This window comes from Lithobates pipiens, unplaced genomic scaffold (genome assembly GCF_037356315.1).
Source record: "Lithobates pipiens isolate NorthernLeopardFrog02 unplaced genomic scaffold, aLitPip1_a1.2 Scaffold_8, whole genome shotgun sequence".
NCBI classification, from domain to species: Eukaryota; Metazoa; Chordata; class Amphibia; order Anura; family Ranidae; genus Lithobates; species Lithobates pipiens.
In genome coordinates this window covers 557,241,610-557,266,469 of record NW_027507903.1, presented here as the reverse complement: position 1 = coordinate 557,266,469, position 24,860 = coordinate 557,241,610, and the positions used below count along the sequence as shown (strand labels likewise).

Genomic DNA, 24,860 nt, shown 5'->3' with positions numbered 1-24,860 from the left:
AACTGCATGATACTGCAGTATGTACTGCATTTGGGATGCAATTAAAAATACATTGGCACCTGCATCCAGATTGCAAGTGCACCTCAAACTCTTATCAGATAATACTGTCTCTTCCCAATCAATTTAGTGAAATATTATACTTGACCAAATAATATGAGGCCAGCTTCCAAATTAACACTTTTACTATGTGTCATTCTAAAGATCATTCTCACAAACATACTGATGCCCAATAGTTAAATAACGAATATACTTACACGTCTAAGCAGCCTGCGCAGCAGTGACATGTTTCACACATTCCACAACACACAGAGCAACCAAGAGCTGTAAAATCAGAGTAAAATGGCATTTAGTCCAGAGAAACAGATCGCTTGCTAAACTAATTCTATTTTCCAACTGCAAAGCTAAACTTAAACTGAATTAAAAGACCAATTAATGGAGATTTGTATTAAATTAATACATAATTCCATAAAATACAAAGGCAGACTGACCCGGGATAAACTTTCATAAGACGACATACAAGCGATCTGTACACTATCCAAGTAAGTTGTCATTTGCTTTGTGTGAATTTACTTCCCTTACCCACTGCACTTAATTCGGCGTCCTTTTGTTGTCTTCCCAGTTACTACAGGTTTCCTTCCTGCCAGTGTTTCTACTCGACCTATTCACTGATGCCCCTTCTGGACTGTGATAACAAGCATTTTACATGAATCTTTATGTGAGTTGCTATTTGTCTTTGTTTTAATCATTTTTATAACATCTACTACACTTAGTCTGCACACTCTACTGTGTTCGCTTGCAATTTTAGAGAATCCCTCAGTCTCTTAGGCCGCGTACACACGCGCGGACTGTTCGCCCAACTTTGTCCGTCCAACAGTTTCGGCAAACAGTCCGCTCAAACTTAGCATGGACGGACATGGCCACACACGACGGACGAACAGTTTGCTGAAACCGTGCGCGATGACGTGAACGGCACGTACGACGGGACGAAAAATACGACGTCCTATACACTGCATTATAGCTTTCGGCGTGAAAATCCTTTCTGAGCATGCGCGCAACTTTGTTTGACGAACAAGCCTACACACGGGCGGACTGTTCGCTCAAACAAGGTTTCAGCGGACAGTTTTTCGGAATTTCCGAAAAACCTTGTCCGTCCAACTGTCCGCTGAAACTGTCCGCTGAAAGCCCACACACGAGCGGACTGTCCGCCCAAACACTGTTCAGCGGACAAAGTTGGGCGAACAGTCCGCCCGTGTGTACGCGGCCTTAGAGGTGCTACGCAAAATATACTGCATTTATGACACCATGGACTTTACATTCTAAGAAGTTGCGAAGAGGACTCGTCTCTCATGAACTTTCTGCCCCTATTTATTGAGTCCTTCCCAATTATACTTTTGTGCCATATTACTCCCAATTTACTAATAAAATGTAAAGTAAATGAACAGAGGAGAAATCAAAGTTTTTGAAGGAACTTGGCAGTTAGGTTGTTCCAAACAGCTTAGGCCGCGTACACACGCGGGGACTGTTCGCTCAACTTTGTCCGCTGAACAGTGTTTCGGCGGACAGTCCGCTCGTGTGTGGGCTTTCAGCGGACAGTTTCAGCGGACAGTCTGCTGAACAAAGTTTTTCGGAAATTCCGAAAAACTGTCCGCTGAAACAAAGTTTCAGCGAACAGTCCCCTCGTGTGTAGGCTTGTTCGTCAAACTAAGTTCCGCGCATGCTCAGAAAGGATTTACACGCCGAAGTTTGCATTGCAGTGTATAGGACGTCGTATTTTTCGTCCCGTCGTACGTGCCGTTCACGTCATCGCGCACGGTTTCAGCGGACTGTTCGTTCGTCGTGTGTGGGCAAGTCCGTCCATGCTAATTTTGAGCGGACTGTCCGCTGAAACAGTTTGACGGACAAAGTTGAGCGAACAGTCCCCGCGTGTGTACGCGGCCTTAGAGAACTAACCACAGATCTTCTGTGGATGTAGATTGTATCAAATCCTTCCGTCTCTTCATATAATCCCAGACAGGCTTGATGATGTTCAGATCGGGGCTCTGTGGGGGCCAAACCATCACTTCTAGAACTCCTGTTCTTCTTTACATTGAAGATAGTTCTAAATGACATTAGCTGTATGTTTGGGGCTGTTGTACTGCTGAAGAATACATTTGGGGCCAATCACACCCATCCCTGATGGTATCTCATTATGTATAATTATCTGCCAGTATTTTTCAGCATTGAGGACACCATTGATCCTGATCAAATCTCCAACTCCATTTGCAAGAAATGCAGCCCCAAACCTGCAAGGAACCTCCACCATGCTTCACTGTTGGCTGCAGACACTCATTATTCTTCCGCTCTACAACCCTTAGACGAACGACCTGCCTCCTGCTACAGCCAAATGTTTTACATTTTGGCTATTCAATCCAGGGCACCTTCTGAAATTTTTATGCACCCCAGTTCCTATGAATTATGCATAGTCGAGTCTTTCCACATCGGAAGTATGGCTTTTTGTCTGCCATTCTTCTATTAAGACCACTTCTGGTCAAACTTCTCCATGCAGTAGAAGGGTGTTCCTGAATCCCACAGGTTTCTGTCCATTCTGTGCTGATGGCTAGTGCCAGGTGCTAGGCTAGCGAACGCGGCCAAAAGTTTGCGAACCGCAAAGTTTGCGGTGGGCCCCATTGACTTTAATGGCAGGCAAACCTTAGAAACCTACAGGTCATATTTTCAGCCACAAAATACTTACTAGCTGTGCACACCTAGTCCCACAACATGGACACTGACATAACAAAAGTATTAAGTGAATCTAGGATCAAAATCGACAAGCATTCTTTTTTTATCTGTGAAATTTTGCCAATTCTGGAGCGCATGAAGGCCATGGAGGAGAGGCAAGGTCAGGGCAGGCTATGAACGGGGTGCAGGAAATGATCAGTGCCACAGTCAGGGCAGTGCAGTCCTGTGCCAGTGTCCCAGTGTGCCAACCTGTGCTTGAGCCCCTCCCTCTGCCCGGCCGTTACCCCCACCTATGCAGGGCTCTACTGCGGTGGTCCGGAGGTGCCAGTTCAGTGCTGATCCTCAGCCATGGTGCTGGCACTGCATCTCCCTCACTGTCTGAAACCAGCACCGCGATAGAGACTGAGCACTGACACCAGCACCGTGATAGACAGCACTGACACCAGCACCGAGATAGAGAGCACTGACACCAGTACCGAGATAGAGAGCACTGACACCAGTACCGAGATAGAGAGCATGGACACCAGCACCGTGATAGAGAGCACTGACACCAGCACTGTGATAGAGAGCACTGACACCAGCACAGAGATTGAGAGCACCGACACCAGCACCGTGATAGAGAGCACTGACACCAGCACCATTATAGACCGAGATAGAGAGCACTGACACCAGCACTGAGATAGAGAGCACTGACACCAGCACCAAGATAGAGAGCACTGACACCAGCACCAAGATAGAGAGCACTGACACCACACCAGCACCATGATAGAGAGCACTGACACCAGCACCGTGGTAGAGAGCACTGACACCAGCACCGAGATAGAGAGCACTGACACCAGCACCGTGATAGAGAGCACTGACACCAGCACCATGATAGAGAGCACTGACACCAGCACTGAGATAGAGAGCACTGACACCAGCACCGAGATAGAGAGCACTGACACCACACCAGCACCATGATAGAGAGCACTGACACCAGCACCATGATAGAGAGCACTGAGATCACACCAGCACCGTGATAGAGAGTACTGTCACCACACCAGCACCGAGATAGATAGAGAGCACTGACACCAGCACAGAGATAGAGAGCACTGACAGCAACACTGATACCAGCAACTCGCTGCGGGACCCAAAAATATGACACCGCTCAACCTCTTCAAATAGGAGGGTATGGGCATATAGTACAGTGTGCTTTTTTTGTACAAGGAAGTGAGCCAAAGGTAGAAAAAAGGTCCGTGTGCTCGATTAAATAAATTGTTTATAGATTTATGCATATACATGGTCTACTGGTCACATGTGTTGCATTCCTCCGAGATCCATGCCTCATTCATTTTTATAAATGTGAGGTGGTCAACACTGTTGTGAGCTAGGCGAGTGCGCTTATCGGTCACGATCCCCTCTGCTGCGCTGAACGCCCTTTCGGACAAGACACTGGACAAGGGGCAAGCTAACAGTTCCATTGCAAATTGGGCAAGCTCTGGCCAGAGGTCAAGCCTGCCCACCCAGTAGTCCAGGGGTTCATCAGACCTCAGAGCTTCCACATCGGCCGTTAACCCGATGTAGTCGGACACCTGTCGGTCTAGGCATTTCCTGATGCTGGATCCGGATGAGACCTGTCGATTGATTGGCTGAAAGAATGACCTCATATCAGAAGTCCCCAACACATCTTCAAACCACCCTCTTCTTGCAGGCGCTGTTGGATTGGTACCCACAACTCTTTCTCTGGGAGTAGGAATTCCTCCTCTGCCAGCGCACGCAAAAGCAGAATGTAGTATTTCTTGAAGCAAGGTCTGGAAGTGCTCCATTCTGATAGCCCTCTGTGACAGTGGTAACATTTCCGCCATTTTGTGTTTGTACCGGGGGTCTAAGTACATTGCCACCCAGTACTGGTCCTTGACCTTTATGCTTTTTATATGGGGGTCCCTGTTGAAACACTGGAGCATGAAGGCCCCCATTTGCACTAAACTGGAAGCGGTGTGGTGGCCTGGCTCCTGCTCATCATCCAGGATAATGTCATCCTCCTCATTCTCCTCTCCCCATCCACGTACAACAACAGGGATCCCAGAAAGTTTTAAAGCATGCTCTTCTTGCTCCTCCTCATCCGCCCCAGCACCATCCTCCTCTGACTCCTCTTCAGACTCCTGTTGCTGACTTGTCTCAGATAGAGTATCCCCCCCTGGGAATTCATCCAGCATTGCGACTTCCTCATCTTCCTGCTCCTCCACGGCTTGATCAATGACACGATTCAATGCATGCTCTATAAAGAAGGCATAAGGTACGATGTCACTGATGGCGCCATGGCTTCGACTGGCCAGTTTAGCGATCTCATCAAATGGCCGCAGAAGTCTGCATGCGTCGCGCATGAGCAGCCACTGGCGCGGTGAAAAAAAAACAAGCTCCCCAGAACCTGTTCTGCCGCAGAGTTCGTACAGGTAGTCGTTAACTGCACGTTTCTGCTGGATCAGCCTATCAAGCATATAGAAGGTTGAGTTCCATCGTGTCGGGCAATCGCAAATAAGACATCTGACCAGCAGATTGTGTCGCCACTGAATGTCAGCAAGGCAAGCCATGGCCGTGTAAGATCTTCTGAAATGGGCCGAGATTTTCCTTGCCTGCCGCAAAATGTCCTGGACCCCAGGGTATTGGACAACGAATCGCAGCACGACCAAGTTTAAGACGTGTGCCATGCATGGCACGTGTGTAATTTTGCCCTCTTTCAATGCGCTAAGCAGATTGGCACCATTGTCACACACCACTTTACCAACTGTCAAATTGAGCGGTGTTAGCCACTGATCTGCCTGTGAACACAAAGCTGAAAGGAGTGCAGGGCCAGTGTGGCTCTTGGCTTCCAGGCACAACAGATGCAGCACAGGATGGCAACGTCTCACCTGGCATGTCGAATTGGTTCTGGGGATCTTGGGCGGTGCAGCGGAAGAGACGCTAGCAGCGGAAAAGGAGGAGTCAGCTGAGGAGAAGAGGGAGGAGGATGGAGTAGGAGGAGGAGAAGAAGAGGAGGGCCTGCATGCAATCCGTGGGTGCCACGGGTTACATGCTTGACGGCCGTCAGAAGGTTCACCCAGTGGGCTGTAAAAGTTATATACCTTCCCTGCCCGTGTTTGCTAGACCACGTGTCTGTGGTCAGATGTATCTTGGCACCGACACTGCGTGCCAGAGATAGATTCACTTGCCGCTGAATATGGCCATATAGCTCTGGGATGCCCTTCTGTGAGAAATACTTCCTTCCTGGGACCTTCTATTGTGGTGTTCCAATGGCCACAAATTTTCGAAAGGCCTCCGAGTCCACCAGTTTATATGGCAGTAGTTGGCAGGCTATCAGTTCTGACAAGCCAGCCGTCAACCGTTGGGCAAGAGGGTTATCCGGCGTCATCATTTTTTTAGGCTCGAACATTTGGCCCACAGAAGCCTGCCTTTTTGCAGAAAACATAATGGAAGGTGGAGTGGAGGACAATTGTGAGGAGAGAGGGAGAGGAGACGGAGAAGTGGAAGATGAGGCTGGACAGTGGGAGCCCGGAGTGTGGCTTTGTGGGTTCTGTTGCTCCCACTGGGCTCGGTGATGGCAGCTCATGTGCCTTCTTAAAGCGGTCATTCCTAGGTGAGTGTTGGGCTTACCGCGACTTATGCTTTGACTGCAAAGATTGCAGATGGCAACACTATTGTCAGCAGTGGACACGTTAAAAAAAGCCCACACTGCGGAGCCATGTGCCGGCATCCTGGGAGCGCCAGATGTGACCGTACATGGTTGATGCCTCGCTCCTGATACATTAGTAGTCTGCTTTGTCTCTCCTGTGCAATCTAAGTTCCGCCTGCTTCTCCTCCCTATCTGCTGGTCCATATCTCCCTCTGAACTCCCCTCCTCTTCCTCTCTTGTGGACACCCATGTGACATCACTAGACACGTCATCATCGACGTCACCTTCCCCACCGCTATAATTAGAGATCTCGGAGTAGGCAGCAACACCGGGGACCAACCTCCTCCTTGGGCTGATCTGGGCACTGTCGTCAGACTGCTGAGTGGCGGTTCTTGCTACCTCCTCTTCCTGATCCAATGCCAAGAGTGGCTGCGCATCAGAAATGTCTTGTGATGGATCGGAAAATAATTCCTGTGACTCAAGTGGAAGGTATATGGTGGTGGTGGTGTTGGTAGTAGTGTCTTTGGGGGTGCACACAGCAGAGAGTGAAGAGGGTGCAGATCGAGAGGATGAGGAGGGTGCAGAAGAGTAAGGCTGAGTGAGCCACTCAACCAAGTCTGGTGCGTCCTTTGACGTAATCGCACGCACCTTCTGCAATTTGCCACTTTGGCTCAAGTCTGTTGCTCCTGCCCTACCCTTATCACCCCTGCGGAAGGGCCTGCCTCTTCCTCTGCCTGTCATTTTTTAAATGACCCTGTCTCTAGAGAAGTGCAGTATGTATGTGGAAGAAGGTGTCTAACACCCCGCTTCAATCTGTCGTTTTTTGGGGCCACTGATCTATCACACCATTAATAATACTTTTTTTTTATTGCTTTTGTCACTCTTTGTAGTATCGCTGCAGAACCGCTCAGCAGTCACAATGCTGCACAGTGGAAATGCACTATACTATGCTTTCTATATGTGCAAGTATTTTATACTATATACTGCACACCAAATAGTACACCTATACCAGTCCTTAAAAGGACCTTTGTGGACCTAGTAGCTAGTAATTTGCAGACTGTCCCTCAGTCCCTACACTGATAAAAGACAGCTGCAGAATCAGTCAGCACTCAGCTCAGCAGGCAAGTATAATAGGCTTTCTATATTTGAAATAAAGTATATTATACGTGTACAACCCTATATACTGTACACCTATACCAGTATACCAGTCCTTAAAAGGACCTTTGTGGACCTAATAGTAATAGCTAGTGATTAAACTGACTGTCCCTGCTCCACACAGCATCCTGTCCCTACACTGACAAAAGGCAGCTGCAGAATTGGTCAGCAGTGCACTCAGCAATCAGCAGCACAGCAGTCAGCAGCAGTGCACCAGAACCCTATATACTGTACACCAGTCCTTAAAAGGACTTTTGTGGACCTAATAGCTAGTGATTTGTGTCCCTGCTCCACACAGCAACCTCCCCCTACACTGACAAAAGACAGCTGCAGAATCGGTCAGCAGTGCACTCAGTAATCAGCAGTACAGCAGTCAGCAGCAGTGCACCAGAACCCTATATACTGTACACCTATACCAGTCCTTAAAAGGACTTTTGTGGACCTAATAGTAATAGCTAGTATTTAAACTGACTGTCCCTGCTCCACACAGCATCCTGTCCCTACACTGACAAAAGGCAGCTGCAGAATTGGTCAGCAGTGCACTCAGCAATCAGTAGCACAGCAGTCAGCAGCAGTGCACCAGAACCCTATATACTGTACACCAGTCCTTAAAAGGACTTTTGTGGACCTAATAGCTAGTGATTTGTGTCCCTGCTCCACACAGCAACCTCCCCCTACACTGACAAAAGACAGAATGTAAAATGGCCGCCAGATCAGGTCTATTTATAAGGTAGGGGGAATGTCCAATTGTCCATGTGCTGAAATGTCTCAATTGGCTGCCCTGTACCCCATGATGGATGTGTCATCATGGGTCAAAGTTCTTTCACAATGTAAACGCATATGTCCGCCGCGCAAACAGCGCCAGAAGTCCGCCGCTTTGGCGAATCGCTAACGCGCAAAATTTGCTGCGAATCGACCCCCGGGCGAACCCCAAGGCCATCCCTACTGATGGCACTGCTGCACATCTTCCAATGTTGAAGGGAAGTAGGCATGATGTGTCTTTCATCTGCTGCATTACGTTTCCTTGGCTGACCACTGCATCTACGGTCCTCAGTGTTGCCCGTTTCTTTGTGCTTCTTCAAAAGAGTTTGAACAGCACATCTTGAAATCCCAGTCTTCTTTAAATGCTCTGTATGGAAGTTAAATGGCAGGGCACAAAGTTCTCTGTGGTGATTTGTGGGTATTGTCATGTAACAATGACCTTTCACCAAAAAAACAAGGTGCACCTAAAAAATCAAGGCCCCTTCCCCATAAGTAATTGCAGGTTCTATTTGGAACAAAATATGCTGTGAAAGTCCACATCTAGAATTAATTTTAAATGATCTAGCTCAAAGACCTCATGCCACCTTTTTGAGATCCTCTTTATTGCAGTGGTATAGCGTATCATGGATGAATAGGATCATAGGTCCCTGTGGTTAAAAACATGTGGCTACAAGCAAAGCAGACATTTGAATGACATTTTTTTAACAAATGTAAACCAGAATATATTTTTTCGTTCTGTTTTACATTTCTAAACTCCCTTGTGCCCCTGGCATTTAGATACATTTGTACCATATTTAGAAATGATTATTCCAGTGACATAGATGGCCTGGTTCACAACCATCTCAGAACAGGCCTTTGACAACATTTTTCATGTGTGACCTGGCCACAATTCATACTTTTATTGTATCTATGTGAATCAAACTATTAGCATCAGTCCCAGACTTAATGGCATCATGGTGACTGGTTTATGTAATTAGGGGTTTACAAATCTTTATACCTCCTTTTTGGTTTTCAACAATTAACAATTGTGTATCACCCTCCTAGGTAGGTGTTAGAAAAGAGTATAGTTTTGGGTCTTTCTGCCTAACAAGAGGATCACTAGGTATATTTAGAATGCTATCTGCCTACCAGGGAGCAGGATCTATTAGTGAGGTCTGCTCATGGTGCTCAAGTGCAGCTTAGCTTGTCCGAATGTTTCACACTGGTCCAATAGGGAGGCATATTGGACGGTGGGAGGAAACCCTGACAAGTAAGGGCACAGGCATTGTTACAGCCCTGGCTATTGGTAGAGGAAAGTGCCTCGTTGCATGCTGGCTGACTGTTTGGGGTGGAGGAACTTGAGTGGTCTGCACAGAGTCCGAACCTCAACTCAATAGAACACCTTTGGGATGAATTTGATCGGAGACTGTGAGCCAGGCCTTCTCGTCAAATATCAGTGCCTGACCTCACAAAGGCGCTTGTGGAAGAATGGTCAAACATTCCCATAGACACACTCCTAAACCTTGTGGACAGTCTTCCCAGAAGAGATGAAGTTGTTATAGCTGCAAAGGGTGGGCCAACTCAATATTGAACCTTACAGGCTAAGACTGGGATGCCATTAAAGTTCATATGCGTGTAGAAGAGGGTATTCCAATACTTTTGGGAATATAGTGTATATCCATTTATGGCCACTATTATGCCTTGTACGCACGGTTGGACTTTCCGACTGAAAATGTGCGCTCGGACTGCGTTGTCGGAAATTCCGACACACAAAGTTTGAGATCTGGATCTAAAATTTTCCGACAATAAAATCTGATCGTTTAAATTCCAGTCGTGTGTAGACAATTCCGACACACAAAGTGCCACGCATGCTCAGAATAAATTACGAGATGAAAGCTATTAACTACTGGTCTCTTTATAGTCCCGTCGTACGTGTTGTACGTCACCTCATTCTGAATGATAGGATTTTCCGACAACTTTGTGCGACCGTGTGTATGCAAGACAAGTTTGGGCCAAAATCCGTGGGAAAAAATCAGATGGATTTTGTCTTTAGAATGTTCGACCGTATGTATAGGGCATTATACTTAAAAACTCCCAGTTATTTACAATTGATCTGTAAAACAATAATCCTTACCTTCTGATCCTGTTGTTGTCACTCCGCCTATCGGTACTGCTGACACTGGCGTTTGTGTTTCTGCAAAATAAATGGAAAACTTGTAAAGTGTGTGTAGGGATCTGCTCATCTCCACTGTCTGAATTTTTAAATAGCTGTTCATTAATTATCACAGACTCCCAATTATTTTGCTCCCGAATATTTTGAATAGATTACTGTTGAATTTTCCTGGAAGGATATTTTCTGTTCACAGAGGCCCTGTCTTGGGTGGAGACACTGCCAAGTTTATTATCCAATGCCTTTATCTGTGCACCCAAGCCATGTTTTTGTTAAATGTATTATCAAACCCACTCTTCCACATAGCAAAGGTTCTGGTTCTTTTATTTACCTATAGATTTAGCCCACTATCCTGTTCGGGTAGGGCCATTTCTCATAACCCCTCCAAAAGTGGGCTACATGTATGAAATTCTCTTATTTTGGTATGTTAAATTTATCATTAAAAGTGTTTTGTTACTTCTGCTAAATAAGTACAAATATACCTGTTGATCCTACCAGAACCTTGTCAGCTGATAACTTTCTGCTCTCTCTGTCCGTGCTCCCTCTTATCAGTTATAGCATTGTTCCAGGCTCTCTCTGTAGACTACAGAACACCTTTACTCATGTTATGAAGAGAAGGAGGTATTCTATAGTCCTAACACACGTCCTGTCCTAGGGTGTTGATGCTGGAAGTACCTGGTACAACAGACATATCAGTAATTTGAAATATCTGGGTAACATACACTTTAACCACTTTAGCCCTGGACCATTTTTCTGGTCAAAGACGAGACCACTTTTTCCCACAATTAGAGCTTTCTTTTGGTGGTATTTGATCAGCCCTGCGGTTTTTATTTTTTTGCGCTATAAACAAAAATAGAGCGACAATTTTGAAAAAAACGCATTCTTTTTTACTTTTTGTTATAATAAATATCCCCCAAAAATATATAAAAAAAACATTTTTTTCCCTCAGTTTAGGTCGATACGTATTCTTCTACATATTTTTGGTAAAAAAAATCGCAATAAGCGATTATTGATTGGTTTGCGCAAAAGTTATAGCGTTTACAAAATAGGGATAGTTTTATAGCATTTTTATTAATAATTTTTTATTATTTTTTTTTTTACTAGTAATGGCGGCGATCAGCAATTTTTATTGTGACTGCGACATTGTGGGGGACCCATCGGACATTTTTGACACATTTTTGGGACCATTGTCATTTATACAGTAATCACTGCTATATAAATGCAGTGATTCTTGTGTAAATGACACTGGCAGTGAAGGGGTTAACCAGTGGGTGGCAGTGTAGGGGTTAAGTGTTCCTAGGGGTGTGTTACTAACTGTGGGGGGGTTGGGCTTTCATTTAGTGAACACTGATCTCTGCTCCAATCACATGGAGCAGAGATCAGCGTCACTAGTTGCTAGGCAGAATGGAGAAATGTTGTTTACACGGCATTTCCTCCATTCAGCCGTCCCGTGAGACGATCACGGGGATGCCTGCGGCGATCGAGTCCGTGGGTCCCGCGACCGGACTCATGGGGGTCCCGACCAGCGCGGGACCGCGCCGCCGGCGGCGTGCTCCCGATGGCAGGGCGGCATTGAATATTGGACGTAACTGTACGCCAATATGCCTGCCCGTACCATTCTGTCGACGTACATCGTCGTGCGCTGGTCGGGAACCGGTTAAATAACATTGCTAATTACACATTGTACTTGTTTATAGTCTAAATACTGAAATTTGCAATTAATACTGCAATGTCTTAACTTTTGGAAATACGAGTAAAAACTTGGCTGTGCCAGTAAATCTTGGGTGCCGTGTCAGTAAATTTCTGTCTGGTAGATTGACAACACTGATACATCTGTTTACGATGCAATATAGGTATAGAATATAGTGGAGAGTAAATAACATGTGTATTTGTATATATAATTGATTTAATTTTACTGTATAAGTTATATAGCGATTGTCATTCATGTCTGCTGCTTATTATGATATATAAGTTGTTTGCTTTCACTCTCAGTATTGTCCATGCTAACCTGGGATTTCCTTTTTGCAACCTTCGTGTTATGCCTTTTTATATATATTTTTGCACCCCCTTTTCTTATCCCTTTGTGAGTTTCCACCCGGCGTGCGCAGTTTTGGTTACTGAAGCCCCCCCCCTTCCCTCGTGAAGATTGAGGAGAAGAATAAATTCAACACCTTCGCCATCTCACCATCCTTTGTAACCAGATTCCCTTCCTCATTCTTTATGGGGCCAATATGGCCTGTCCTCCCTCTTTTACTGTTTATATACTTAAAGAATTTCTTGGGATTTTTTTTTTTTTGCTCTCCTCCCCTACTATATCTTTTGTGTTCTATCTTATGCCCCGTACACACGAGAGGGATTAAGTCTGACAGACCTCCAAAGGAGTTCCGCCGGAGTTCCGACGGAGTTCCGACGGAGTTCTGGCGGACTTTTCGACCGAACGGACTTGACCACACACCATCACACCAAACTCCGACGGAGTCAAACGTGATGACGTACGACTGGATTCGACGTAGGAAGTTCATAGACAGTAGCCAATAGCTGCCCTAGCGTCGGTTTTAGTCCGTCGGAGTAGCACACACACGAGCGAATTTTTCGAAGGGGACCGGGTCCGGCGGAGTTCCGTCGGGAAAATTTAAAGCATGCTTCATTTCTAAAGTCCGTCAGACTTTAGCGAAGCTAAAGTCCGTTGCAGCCCACACACAAGCGGATAGTCCGCCGGACTCAGTCCGTCGGAGTTTGGATGTCGAAAAGTCCGCTCGTGTGTACGGGGCTTTAGCCGCTCTAATTGCATCCTTACATTTCTTGTTGCATTCTTTGTAAAGTCTGAATGCCAATGATGATCCCTCAGGCTTGTATTTTTTGAAGGCCTTCTCCTTTGCTTTTATATGCATTTTTACATTGGAGTTGAGCCATCCAGGACTTCTGTTCGTTCTTTTAAATTTATTTCCCAATGGGATGCACTGGCTAGTTCACTTATTTAATATGCTCTTAAAGCAAACCCATCTCTCCTCTGTGTTCTTTGGTCCTAAGATTTTATTCCAATTTATATTTTCTAGCAAGGTTCATAGTTTAGGGAAGTTGTCTCTTTTGAAATTGCGTGACTTTGTATTCCCCTTATGTTTCCTATTTGTGTGATTTATACTGAAACTAATTGACCTGTGATCGCTGTTTCCTCACAGTATTTACTTTATGCCCAAAATGTGCACTTGTCCAATGTAAGTTAATTGTCTCCTGTATAAATTAGCGCCAGCATGTGCATGTATGAATGTGAGTTAGGGCCCCCTAGATTGGAAGCTCCCTGAGGGCAGGGACTGATTTGAATGTGCAATATTTATGTAAAGCACTGCGTAAATTGACAGCTCTGTATAAGTACCTGTAATAAATAAGTTAAATAAATAAACTTACATACTTTGAATTTACTATGTGTGGTTTGCTATGTGTATGCTTAAGCACTGAATGTAAGCACTGGGTAAGGGGTGGTGTGTCTAAAATACAAATATCATTGTTCTTTATGTCTTTGGATCTATCTGACCACTTTAAGGTGAATATATGATACAAATTTGTCTTCCTACATCCATACATACAACTCAAATCATAGTGAAATTATAAATTATGTTGCATACATAGGTAGACATTCACAATGTATGCACAATACATACAATGCATGCATGTGTTATTGTCTCGGCGATTCTCATCACCTACCTGGCTGGTGATTCACAACCTGTTGATTTATATCTGCACAATATAAGATAAAAATAATAATACAGTTAAAATGTGTCATCTTTTATGTTAGTTTTACTTAAGGAGATTTCTAGACTATATGGAAATCAAAATATATATATATATATATATATATATATATATATATATATATATATATATATATACAAACTATACATATATAAACCCCCACCCCCCCTACAGTAACAAATAAAATACCCAGACTTCATCTTCCTTTTATACAATAACAGGCCTGGCATCACACTGCTGTGTATTTACAGTGCTAACCAAGTGAAACCTAACCAGGAAAAACGATATTATTGGCATAATATTAAACATTACCAGCAGGTGGCGATGCAGGCAAGGACAAGAAGGGGCAACAAATCCACAAACATTCCAGACATGCAGGACCACTTTAGAAACAGCAGTTGATTTTTTATTTTTTTTCCTTTTACTATAAAGTTTTAAAATAAAGTTATTTAGTATTTTTCTCATAGCTATGCTGGCCAGTGCTACATTTTATACCCCTTTCACACTGAGGCAGTTTTCAGGCGTTTTAGCACTAGAAATGGTGCCTGTAAAGTGCCTGAAAACTGCCTCCCATGCCGTCCGAGTGTAAAAGCCAGAGTGCTTTCACACTGTGGTGGTTCCCTTGCGGGACGTTAGAAAAAGTCCTGCAAGCAGCATTTTTGGGGCGGTTTGGGAGTGCTGTAAACAGCGCTCCCAAAATGCGCCCGCCCATTGCAATGAATGGGCAGCACTTCTTAAGCGCCAGAAAAGCGATTCGGAAGCGCCGTAACGTGTAACTCCAGTGTTTTTAACTCATTCTTTGGGGTTAAAAGCGCCCTGCTAGCACCCAAAAAGCTCCACTAAAACAGCGCTAAAGCACAGCTAAAACAATCGCAGCTTTACTGCCAATGCACGGGCAGCCCCAGTTTGAAAGGGGTCTTAATGTTTTTATTGGTAACACTATTGACTATTCACAAACTCTGTGCTGTATAAGGTTAATTTGTGATTGGCAATATTGGATATGGATAGCAGCTTATACCTTTAAGGTGTTCTAAACCAGGGGTGTCCAAACTTTTTTCAAAGAGGGCCAGATTTGATGAAGTGAACATGCACGAGGGCCGACCATTTTGCCTGACATCCTTTGAACCATTAAAAATCGGTCTAAGTGTGTTCGTTCGAACACTTATACACGGCCCAACAAGAATTCTCTTGCCTTTGTGGCTGTGTGTGTTGAAGAGATGAGCTCGGGCGTGTTATTTGGATATACCGTATTTATTGGCGAATAAGAGGGAAGTTTCAGGAAAAAAAAACTTAAAATTGTAAATAAAAAACTCTGAAGCAAAATAAGGGTCAGTGCCCATCTGCACTCCCACCATTGCCAGGAATGCAGCCACCATTGCCAGGAATGCACCCACCATTAGCCAGGAATGCAGCCACCATTAGCCAGGATTTCAGCCACCATTAGCCAGGAATGCAGCCACCATTAGCCAGGATTTCAGCCACCATTAGCCAGGATTTCAGCCACCATTAGCCAGGAATGCAGCCACCATTAGCCAGAAATGCAGCCACCATTAGCCAGGAATGCAGCCACCATTGCCAGGATTTCACTCACTATTAGCCAGGAATGCAGCCACCATTAGCCAGGATTTCAGCCACCATTAGCCAGGATTTCAGCCACCATTAGCCAGGAATGCAGCCACCATTAGCCAGAAATGCAGCCACCATTAGCCAGGAATGCAGCCACCATTGCCAGGATTTCACTCACTATTAGCCAGGAATGCAGCCACCATTAGCCAGGAATGCAGCCACCATTAGCCAGGATTTCACTCACTATTGCCAGGAATGCAGCCACCATTGCCAGGATTTCACTCACTATTGCCAGGAATGCAGCCACCATTAGCCAGGATTTCACTCACTATTGCCAGGAATGCAGCCACCATTGCCAGGATTTCACTCACTATTAGCCAGGAATGCAGCACCATTGCCAGGATTTCACATACTATTGCCAGGAATGCAGCCACCATTGCCAGGATTTCACTCACTATTGCCAGGAATGCAGCCACCATTGCCAGGATTTCACTCACTATTGCCAGGAATGCAGCCACCATTGCCAGGATTTCACTCACTATTAGCCAGGAATGCAGCCACTATTGCCAGGATTTCACTTACTATTGCCAGGAATGCACCCACCATTGCCAGGATTTCACATACTATTGCCAGGAATGCAGCCACCATTGCCAGGATTTCACTCACTATTGCCAGGAATGCAGCCACCATTGCCAGGATTTCACATACTATTGCCAGAAATGCAGCCACCATTGCCAGGATTTCACATACTATTGCCAGGAATGCAGCCACCATTGCCAGGATTTCACATACTATTGCCAGGAATGCAGCCACCATTGCCAGGATTTCACATACTATTGCCAGAAATGCAGCCACCATTAGCCAGGATTTCACTCACTATTGCCAGGAATGCAGCCACCATTGCCAGGATTTCACTCACTATTAGCCAGGAATGCAGCCACCATTGCCAGGATTTCACATACTATTGCCAGGAATGCAGCCACCATTGCCAGGATTTCACATACTATTGCCAGGAATGCAGCCACCATTGCCAGGATTTCACTCACTACTGCCAGGAATGCAGCCACCATTGCCAGGATTTCACTCACTACTGCCAGGAATGCAGCCACCATTGCCAGGATTTCACATACTATTGTCAGGAATGCAGCCACCATTGCCAGGATTTCACTTACTATTGCCAGGAATGCACCCACCATTGCCAGGATTTCACTCACTATTAGCCAGGAATGCAGCCACCATTGCCAGGATTTCACATACTATTGCCAGGAATGCAGCCCCCATTGCCAGGATTTCACATACTATTGCCAGGAATGCAGCCACCATTGCCAGGATTTCACATACTATTGCCAGGAATGCAGCCACCATTGCCAGGATTTCACTCACTACTGCCAGGAATGCAGCCACCATTGCCAGGATTTCACATACTATTGTCAGGAATGCAGCCACCATTGCCAGGATTTCACTTACTATTGCCAGGAATGCACCCACCATTGCCAGGATTTCACTCACTATTGCCAGGAATACAGCCACCATTGCCAGGATTTCACTCACTATTGCCAGGAATGCAGCCACCATTGCCAGGATTTCACTCACTATTGCCAGGAATGCAGCCACCATTGCCAGGATTTCACTCACTATTGCCAGGAATGCAGCCACCATTAGCCAGGATTTCACATACTATTGCCAGAAATGCAGCCACCATTGCCAGGATTTCACATACTATTGCCAGGAATGCAGCCACCATTGCCAGGATTTCACTCACTATTGCCAGGAATGCAGCCACCATTGCCAGGATTTCACATACTATTGCCAGGAATGCAGCCACCATTAGCCAGGATTTCACATACTATTGCCAGGAATGCAGCCACCATTGCCAGGATTTCACATACTATTGCCAGAAATGCACCCACCATTGCCAGGATTTCACTTACTATTGCCAGGAATGCAGCCACCAATGCCAGGATTTCACTCACTATTAGCCAGGAATGTACTTACCATTGCCATCAGTGCAGCCTTGGAGGGGACATGGAGGGGGCTGGACGAGCGCCAAAGAACAGGAGAATCTCCTGTTTTCACAGCGGCCTCTTTAAGAGAAAGCCCCGCCTCCTTTGATGGACAGAACAGTCGTCCAATGGCGGGGATGGGACTTCCTATTACAGAGGCTGCAGTGTAAACAGGAAATACTCCTGTGTGCACAGCGCTCGTACAGCCTCCTATCTCCAATGCAGCCAGACTATATATCTTTTGTGGCCCCCGGCGCTGGGAGATCGTCGGGGGCCACAAAAGATATATATGTTTAGATTACCAGGCGGGCCATTCAAAACCAGACCGCGGGCCACGATTGGCCTGCGGGCCGGACTTTGGACATGCCTGTTCTAAACGTTTGCCACTCTATCCAAAGATAATAAAAACAATTATACTTTAAACCTTGTCTACCAAGGTAAAAGTGATCCGAACAGATCTACATCACATTTACGGGGCTCTAAATGTGCACCCCCCACCCCACCAATGAAGTGGCGGGCAGGGGAGACATCGGAGGTCTAATATAGCCCTGATGTCTGGATAAAGAGGACCTGTCACCCGCTAATGCTATTACATGGGAGGATTGTTATCTCCCTTGTAATAGAATCCAGCATCACTGCATATCTTATAGATGGGGGTTTCTCTTTGTTGTCCGCTTTTCTTATGAAAGAACTTCATATGCCTGCAAAACAACTGATGACCTAATAAACATCATACAATATTTTCGCCTGTCAACACCTGGAGCACCAATAGAAGACCCCAGACGCCGAAAGCCCTATGGTCCTCCTCAGAATTTACAAGACTCCCCTGATCATCAAACCCTCTCCAAGAGAAGTCGCATTGCTTCACCGCCCATTAAAGGAGATCTAATGGACTGAAATATCGATAAACTGATGAACCCTGTATAGGTGATATATTCTATTAAGGGCTTACCCCTTTCACACCTAATACACTATATCCTTTTTGATAACATCCTCAAGATTCATACATTATATTTTCTCTATTAGGATGTTTAACAATAACTAAAATGACTGATTGGGTTCTCTATATAGTCAGTTTACCTCCTAGTTATTTGGTTCTTAGTCCCGGAGACAGCCACTGCGCCTCCAAAGGGTCCCTCGAGTGCCCAACTCAGGTGTTTGGACACAAATTTGACTTTTTTGTATCCTCTGGTTAGTGTTTTTATACTACCCTTTGGATACTTGCTCCACTTAGGAGCTTAAATCCCCCCCCCCTTTTTTTTTCTTTTTTTAAATATATATAAATATCTAATTTAATCCTATTATTTGCTACCCAATTATCAGATTCTCTGTCCTTAACGCTTTTTGAAATTACTTCCCTAAACCTTTTGACGCTTAATGTTCTGGGTCTCAACTCTCCTCCTAAACACACCAAAGCCTTCCGATCCTTTTCTAGACTCACCTAAATATTTTGGTTGAAAATACCCACAGGTTTTCACTGCATCAGCGAACACTGCAAGTAAAGGGGAGCATTGATTGCTTTCCATCATACTACTCCATTTACCCTACGGAAAGAACTCAAAGATCCTGAAGGTCAATGCCTTATACTCTCTGGTCTCTTGTTAGATGATAAAGTCACTATAGTTTCTTACTATGCTCCCAATAAGAACCCTTTATCTTTCCGATCAAATGCCTTTATCTGTGCCTCCAAGCCATGTTTTTGTTAGTTGTATTAAGAAAAAAAACTATCTACCTGTTTGGGTAGGGGCATTTCTCATAACCCCTCCAAAAGTGGGCTACATGTATGAACTTCTCTTATTTTGGTATGGTAATTTTTTTTATTTTTTTTTAATACTGTTTTTATTATTCTTCATCATATAAAAATTTCATTTACAATCATATGACATAAACATTTTCTTATACACTTGTCAGATCATCAGCAACTTATTACATGGGTTCATATATAGTATATTTTCTCCTCTACATTTCCCTCTATACTTCAAAAGGTGAATCTATGATATCAATTTCGTGATGAAGAAAGGTTTTATATGTTATTACACTTAAACAACTTTAATTGGTTATACTGCTGCACATTCCGTATTGGATAGTAGGTATTAAAAGCCTAAACCGCCATATTCCCCAAATCACGATGTCATTGTATGAGAAAGACCTCGGTCCAGTCATCCGCCCCAGGAGAACCATCTCCTCCTCTTTTGATGTTGATTTTAATGCAACTTCTCAAGAACTACGGTCCTCGTCAGGGTATTCACATGTTTCCATAAGGTCAGTCCACTTCCCCCATATTTTCATGAATTTACCTGCACACCCTCTGGCTTCATATGTTAGTTTGTAAACTGGAAATACCTGGTTAATTATTTTCTTCCATAGATTTAGCGATATTTGTGTGGAGTGTATCCATTGCATAACCACCGTTTTTCTGGCATAGTATAATAAAAGACGTAAACATTTTTTGGGTATGTGCCTATGTCCACTTCCTCAAAGACCGCCAATATACACCACTTTGGGCTGCAAATATTAGCTAAGTCAAAATTAGTCGCAATAAATTGAGTCACCTGTGACCAAAATGGTTGTATCTTTTCACAGTCCCAAAGCATGTGGAGCAAGTCACCTGTGTATTTATTACATTTATGACAAGTAGAGCTGTTTATTTTTTTGCATACGAAAGAGCCGTAGAGGGGTGTAGTAAATTCTATGAAAGATACGCAACTGTATCATTCTATCCCTAGCCGATATAGTGGTGACAAAGTACGTATCAAGGAGTTCTTCCCAGTTAGCTTCCGTCATATCTGGTATATCAGAGAGCCAGTGATTTTTCAACGTTTGTAGTTGAGTCGAGCCATGTTGCCCTAACAGTTTGTAATACATAGAAATCAATCCCGAGTGTTCAGGTTGTATTAATGCCCCCTCCAGTGTAGAATTTTGGAGAGAGACATCTTGTAGACCCAGTTGGGGCATCACTGCATGTTTTAATTGTAGGTACCTGAAGTGCCACGTCACTGGGACTCCAAGTTCCTGTCTTATTATTGAAAAGGATTTACATTTCCCCTGGTCATGTAGCTGGTGTATATATTTTAACCTTTTTGCAGCCCATAAGGAAGTGTCAGGTAGATCTAAAAAGTGAGAGAAAGTGGGGTTACCCCATATAGGGTGTTTGGGGGACGTTGATGGTGTATCCTCTGGGACCAACTGGAGGCATTGGTTATAAATATCAACTGAGACCTTCAGTATATTTGTGCCCTCTATATCCCTAGTTGTTCTACAAAATATTAAATTACTAAGGACTTTCGCCACTACAGCTGCATTTTCTATCTGTGGGAACAGCCACCAGTGTATGATGACTAGTTGCAAAGCAAAATAGTAAAGTCTTACTTTTGACCAATCCTCCCTGAGCTGTGGGTAACTTCAGTGTTTTTAAAGCTATTCTAGGGTGTTTAGTAAACCATAAAAAGGTTGTTAATAGTCAATTTCTTGAAATATTTTTTTAGGGACTTATACCGGGCTATTTGCAAGAATATACAGGAATTTAAAAATAAATTTACCCTGCCCATCAGTGTCAATGGTAGGTTTACCCAACTCGTTATCTTGCTTTTAAAGGAGTCCATACAGGGCACCAGATTATTTGCAATATAGGTGGACATTGGTAATTGTATCGTGATTCCTAAATATTTAATTCTAGAGGTCATTTGTAGTGGGCAGCCTAAGGAAAGATCAAATGGTAGGTTGTGGTCTACTGAGAAAATAATAGATTTCGTCCAATTAATTCTAAGGCCCGAGAGTTTACCAAATTCGCCAATTATTCGGAGCATGACAGGAATGGTGTCTTGAGGGTTGGCTATATATAGCAGCATATTGGTATGTTAAATTTATCATTAAAAGTGTTTTACTTCTGCTAAATAAGTGCAAATATACCTGTTGATCCTACCAGAACCTTGTCAGCTGATATTTTTCTGCTCTCCATGACGGTGCTCCCTCTTATCAGTTATAGCATTATTCCAGGCTCTCTCTGTAGACTACAGAACACCTTTACTCATGTTATGAAGAGAAGGAGGTATTCTATAGTCCTAACACACGTCCTGTCCTAGGGTGTTGATGCTCTTCCATGTTCATGGAAGTACCTGGTACAACAGACATATCAGTAATATGAAATATCTGGGTAACATACACTTTAAAGGGGTTGTAAAGGCAGAAGGTTTTTTTTTATCTTAATGCTTTCTATGCATTAGGATAAAATAACTTCTGTGTGTAGCAGCCCCCCTAATACTTACCTGAGCCTGATCTCTATCCAGCGATGTCCACGAGTCCCCCGACCGACCGGGACTCTCCCTCCTGATTGGCCATTGGCTGCCGCTGCTGTCAATCAAGGTCAGTTAGCAAATCAGGAGAGAGAAGGGTGGGGCCGAACTACAGCCCTGAATGCATACAGCCGGCATTGTCTATCTTCTGACCTGTATGTGCGGTTGCTTCTATGTGGGTAAAAGACCATTTGGGAATTTTGGAAACGAGCATATCGTCATATACTCAGTATCCAGATCTGCCTTGGGAACATTATTTCACCCTCTTGCACAATGGCAGGTTTCCCCCGACTCAGGTCCTCATCCTGGACAGAATGCACCCCCACGGGGGGGGGGGGGGGGGGGAGACTGGAACAAGAAATTGCTTCAATGCGATTTACGCTGGATTTACCAATTTACAATACATCTCCCCGGGGCAGCCACAAATTTAAAACCATTTTTGGAGGAATTTGCCTCAGGTTGTTGGGAAAAAGAAAGATAATACATTAATCCGTTCCCGACCAGCCGCCACAGTTATACTGCGGCAGGTTGGCACAGCTGCGCGAGCCGTCATAGCTGTCGTCGGTTTTTTAAGATGCTGTAGCAGGCACGCGCGCCTGCAGCGTGTCTCTGGAGCCGATGACCGCCGGGCACCCGCAATCTCTCGTGACTGTCAGGGCTGGCTTAGCCCTTCCTCCTCTGGGCTGGCCGCTCAGCTGTCTGCTAATTGCCAGCTCTCTTCTCTCTTCACATTTACCAGCTTTTTCCATTGATGCTCGTCTGACCTGCCTATTTAAAGCCTTCCAGTTCACTTCTCCTCTGCCTTCACGTTGATTACATCACAAGGAACCATCTCCTGCAGTTTGTTTCAAGACTGGCTTGCTTGACATCCCTCCTGGCTCCTTATCCTGCTTGCAGTTGCTCTCCTTGGATCCCTGACTTCAGGCCTGGCTGATTACCCGATCTGGTTAATGAACTTTGGACTGGCTGACTACCCGATCTGGTTAATGAACTTTGGACTGGCTGACTACCCAATCTGGTTTCTGGACTCTGGCTATGCTTGACTACGCTTTTTCTATTTTCCTTTTTATTTTTATTAATAAACAAGTGTGATTTGATTGTACTTCTGTCTCAGTCTGATTCATGGTTTCTGACAATACGCGAAGGCCATGAATTCAGAAGATACAGTCAATCCACTTGTTGTTAATATTTTTTCCTGATTGGTTGAGCAAGATCACCGCATGGATCAGTTTGCCTTGGAGTTACAAATGTTCCTGAATCGCACGGCTCACCTTGAATCCCCCACGGTGGCTGCTCCGGTACAACCTGAGTCACAGGCTGTCCCTCGAGTATTACCTCTATAAGAGGTATATCTGGTTCTGCTCCACTTCCCCAGCGATTTAGGGACAATCCAGTTCAATGCAGAGGGTTTCTCAATCAGGTTGAGATATACTTCGAAATGCTGCCCCAGGCGTTTCCCACGGACAGAAGCAAAGTAGGTTTCGCGATATCTTTGCTTTCTGAGAGAGCCTTGGCCTGGGCTAACCCTCTATGGGAGACGCAAAAAGCTGTTGTCTTGAGTTACCCTCAGTTTGTGGCCTCCTTTAAAAGGGTTTTTGATGTTCCCGCATGCTCCGCTTCTGCTGCCAAGTGCCTCATGTCCATCAAACAGAGTACGAGAACTGTTGCCGACTATGCCATTGAATTCCGTACTCTGGCAGCAGAGGTTGCTTGGAACAATGAGGCCCTCGTGGCTGCTTTTTCTCATGGTCTCTCGGATTCCATCAAGGATGAGATAGCAGCCCGAGATATAACCACTGAGCTGGAGAGCTTAATCTCGTTTGCCATCCTCATTGACTCCAGACTCAAAGAAAGACTTTCTCTTAAGGAGCGCTTGCGGAAGCCTCCTGTACGTTTGCCTCCGAGGTTTGTAGTCCCACCCGTGCCTCCCTCACCTCCCATGCCTCCTGGTACCGAGTTGGTCAGTGAAGATGAACCCATGCATCTGGGCTTCACGCGTCTCTCTGTGGATGAGAGAGCCTTTAGGAGGAGGGAGAGATTGTGCCTTTATTGTGACCAGGCAGGTCACTTTTTGAAGTCTTGTCCTAACCATACAGGGAACGCCCGAACCTTGAGGTCCTCTCATGGACAGACCTTAGGTGGCGTTGTTTCGTCCTCAGTTATCCAGAAGGATAAGCCCCTGGTTTTGGTCACCCTTTCTTGGGCTGAGTCAGCCATCGAGATACAGGCTCTAATCGACTCTGGGGCTGCAGGCCTGTTCATTGATGCTGCATTTGTTTTGCAGCACTCGATTCCGCTGCAGCTGCTTGACATTCCACTTGCCATTGAGGCTCTTGACGGGAGACCTTTACAGCCTGCCCATGTGACTCATGAGACGGTTCCATTGTCCATGGCCGTAGGGGCTCTTCACCATGAGATAATCCAATTCTAAGTTATTTCCTCACCCAGGTTTCCGCTGGTTATTGGTTATCCTTGGTTACAGAGGCACAACCCCTCTTTTGATTGGCTCCGTGCTGAGGTTCTCTCCTGGTCACCACAATGCAGTGAGACCTGCATCCTGAAGGTATCCAAGGTCCTGTGCACCGCTTCACTCCCCTCCCTAGCGGAGGAGTACCGCGATTTTGGCGATGTCTTTGATAAAGGTCAAGCCAGTAGATTGCTTTCACACCGGTCTTACGATTGCGCAATTGACCTTCAACCTGGTGCCATACCTCCTCGTGGCCGGGTTTATCCTTTGTCGGTCTTGGAGGATAAGGCCATGGAGGAGTATGTTGCTGACGCACTTTCTCGAGGTTTCATCCGCAAATCCTCGTCTC

The 24,860-nt window shown here is 45.0% G+C and overlaps 1 long non-coding RNA gene across 1 annotated transcript in view; it reads right to left on the bottom strand.

The window, feature by feature from the left end:
• Window positions 1–254: 254 nt before the first annotated feature.
• The window catches only part of LOC143963660 (uncharacterized), a 41,969-nt gene continuing 17,363 nt past the window's right edge, over window positions 255–24,860 (bottom strand). Inside the window, exons 3-5 of the long non-coding RNA XR_013271015.1 lie at window positions 14,136–14,168; window positions 10,398–10,457; window positions 255–321 (exon numbers count right to left, since the gene is read on the bottom strand). This is a non-coding gene — a long non-coding RNA (uncharacterized LOC143963660). The remainder of the gene's footprint in view (window positions 322–10,397; window positions 10,458–14,135; window positions 14,169–24,860) is intronic.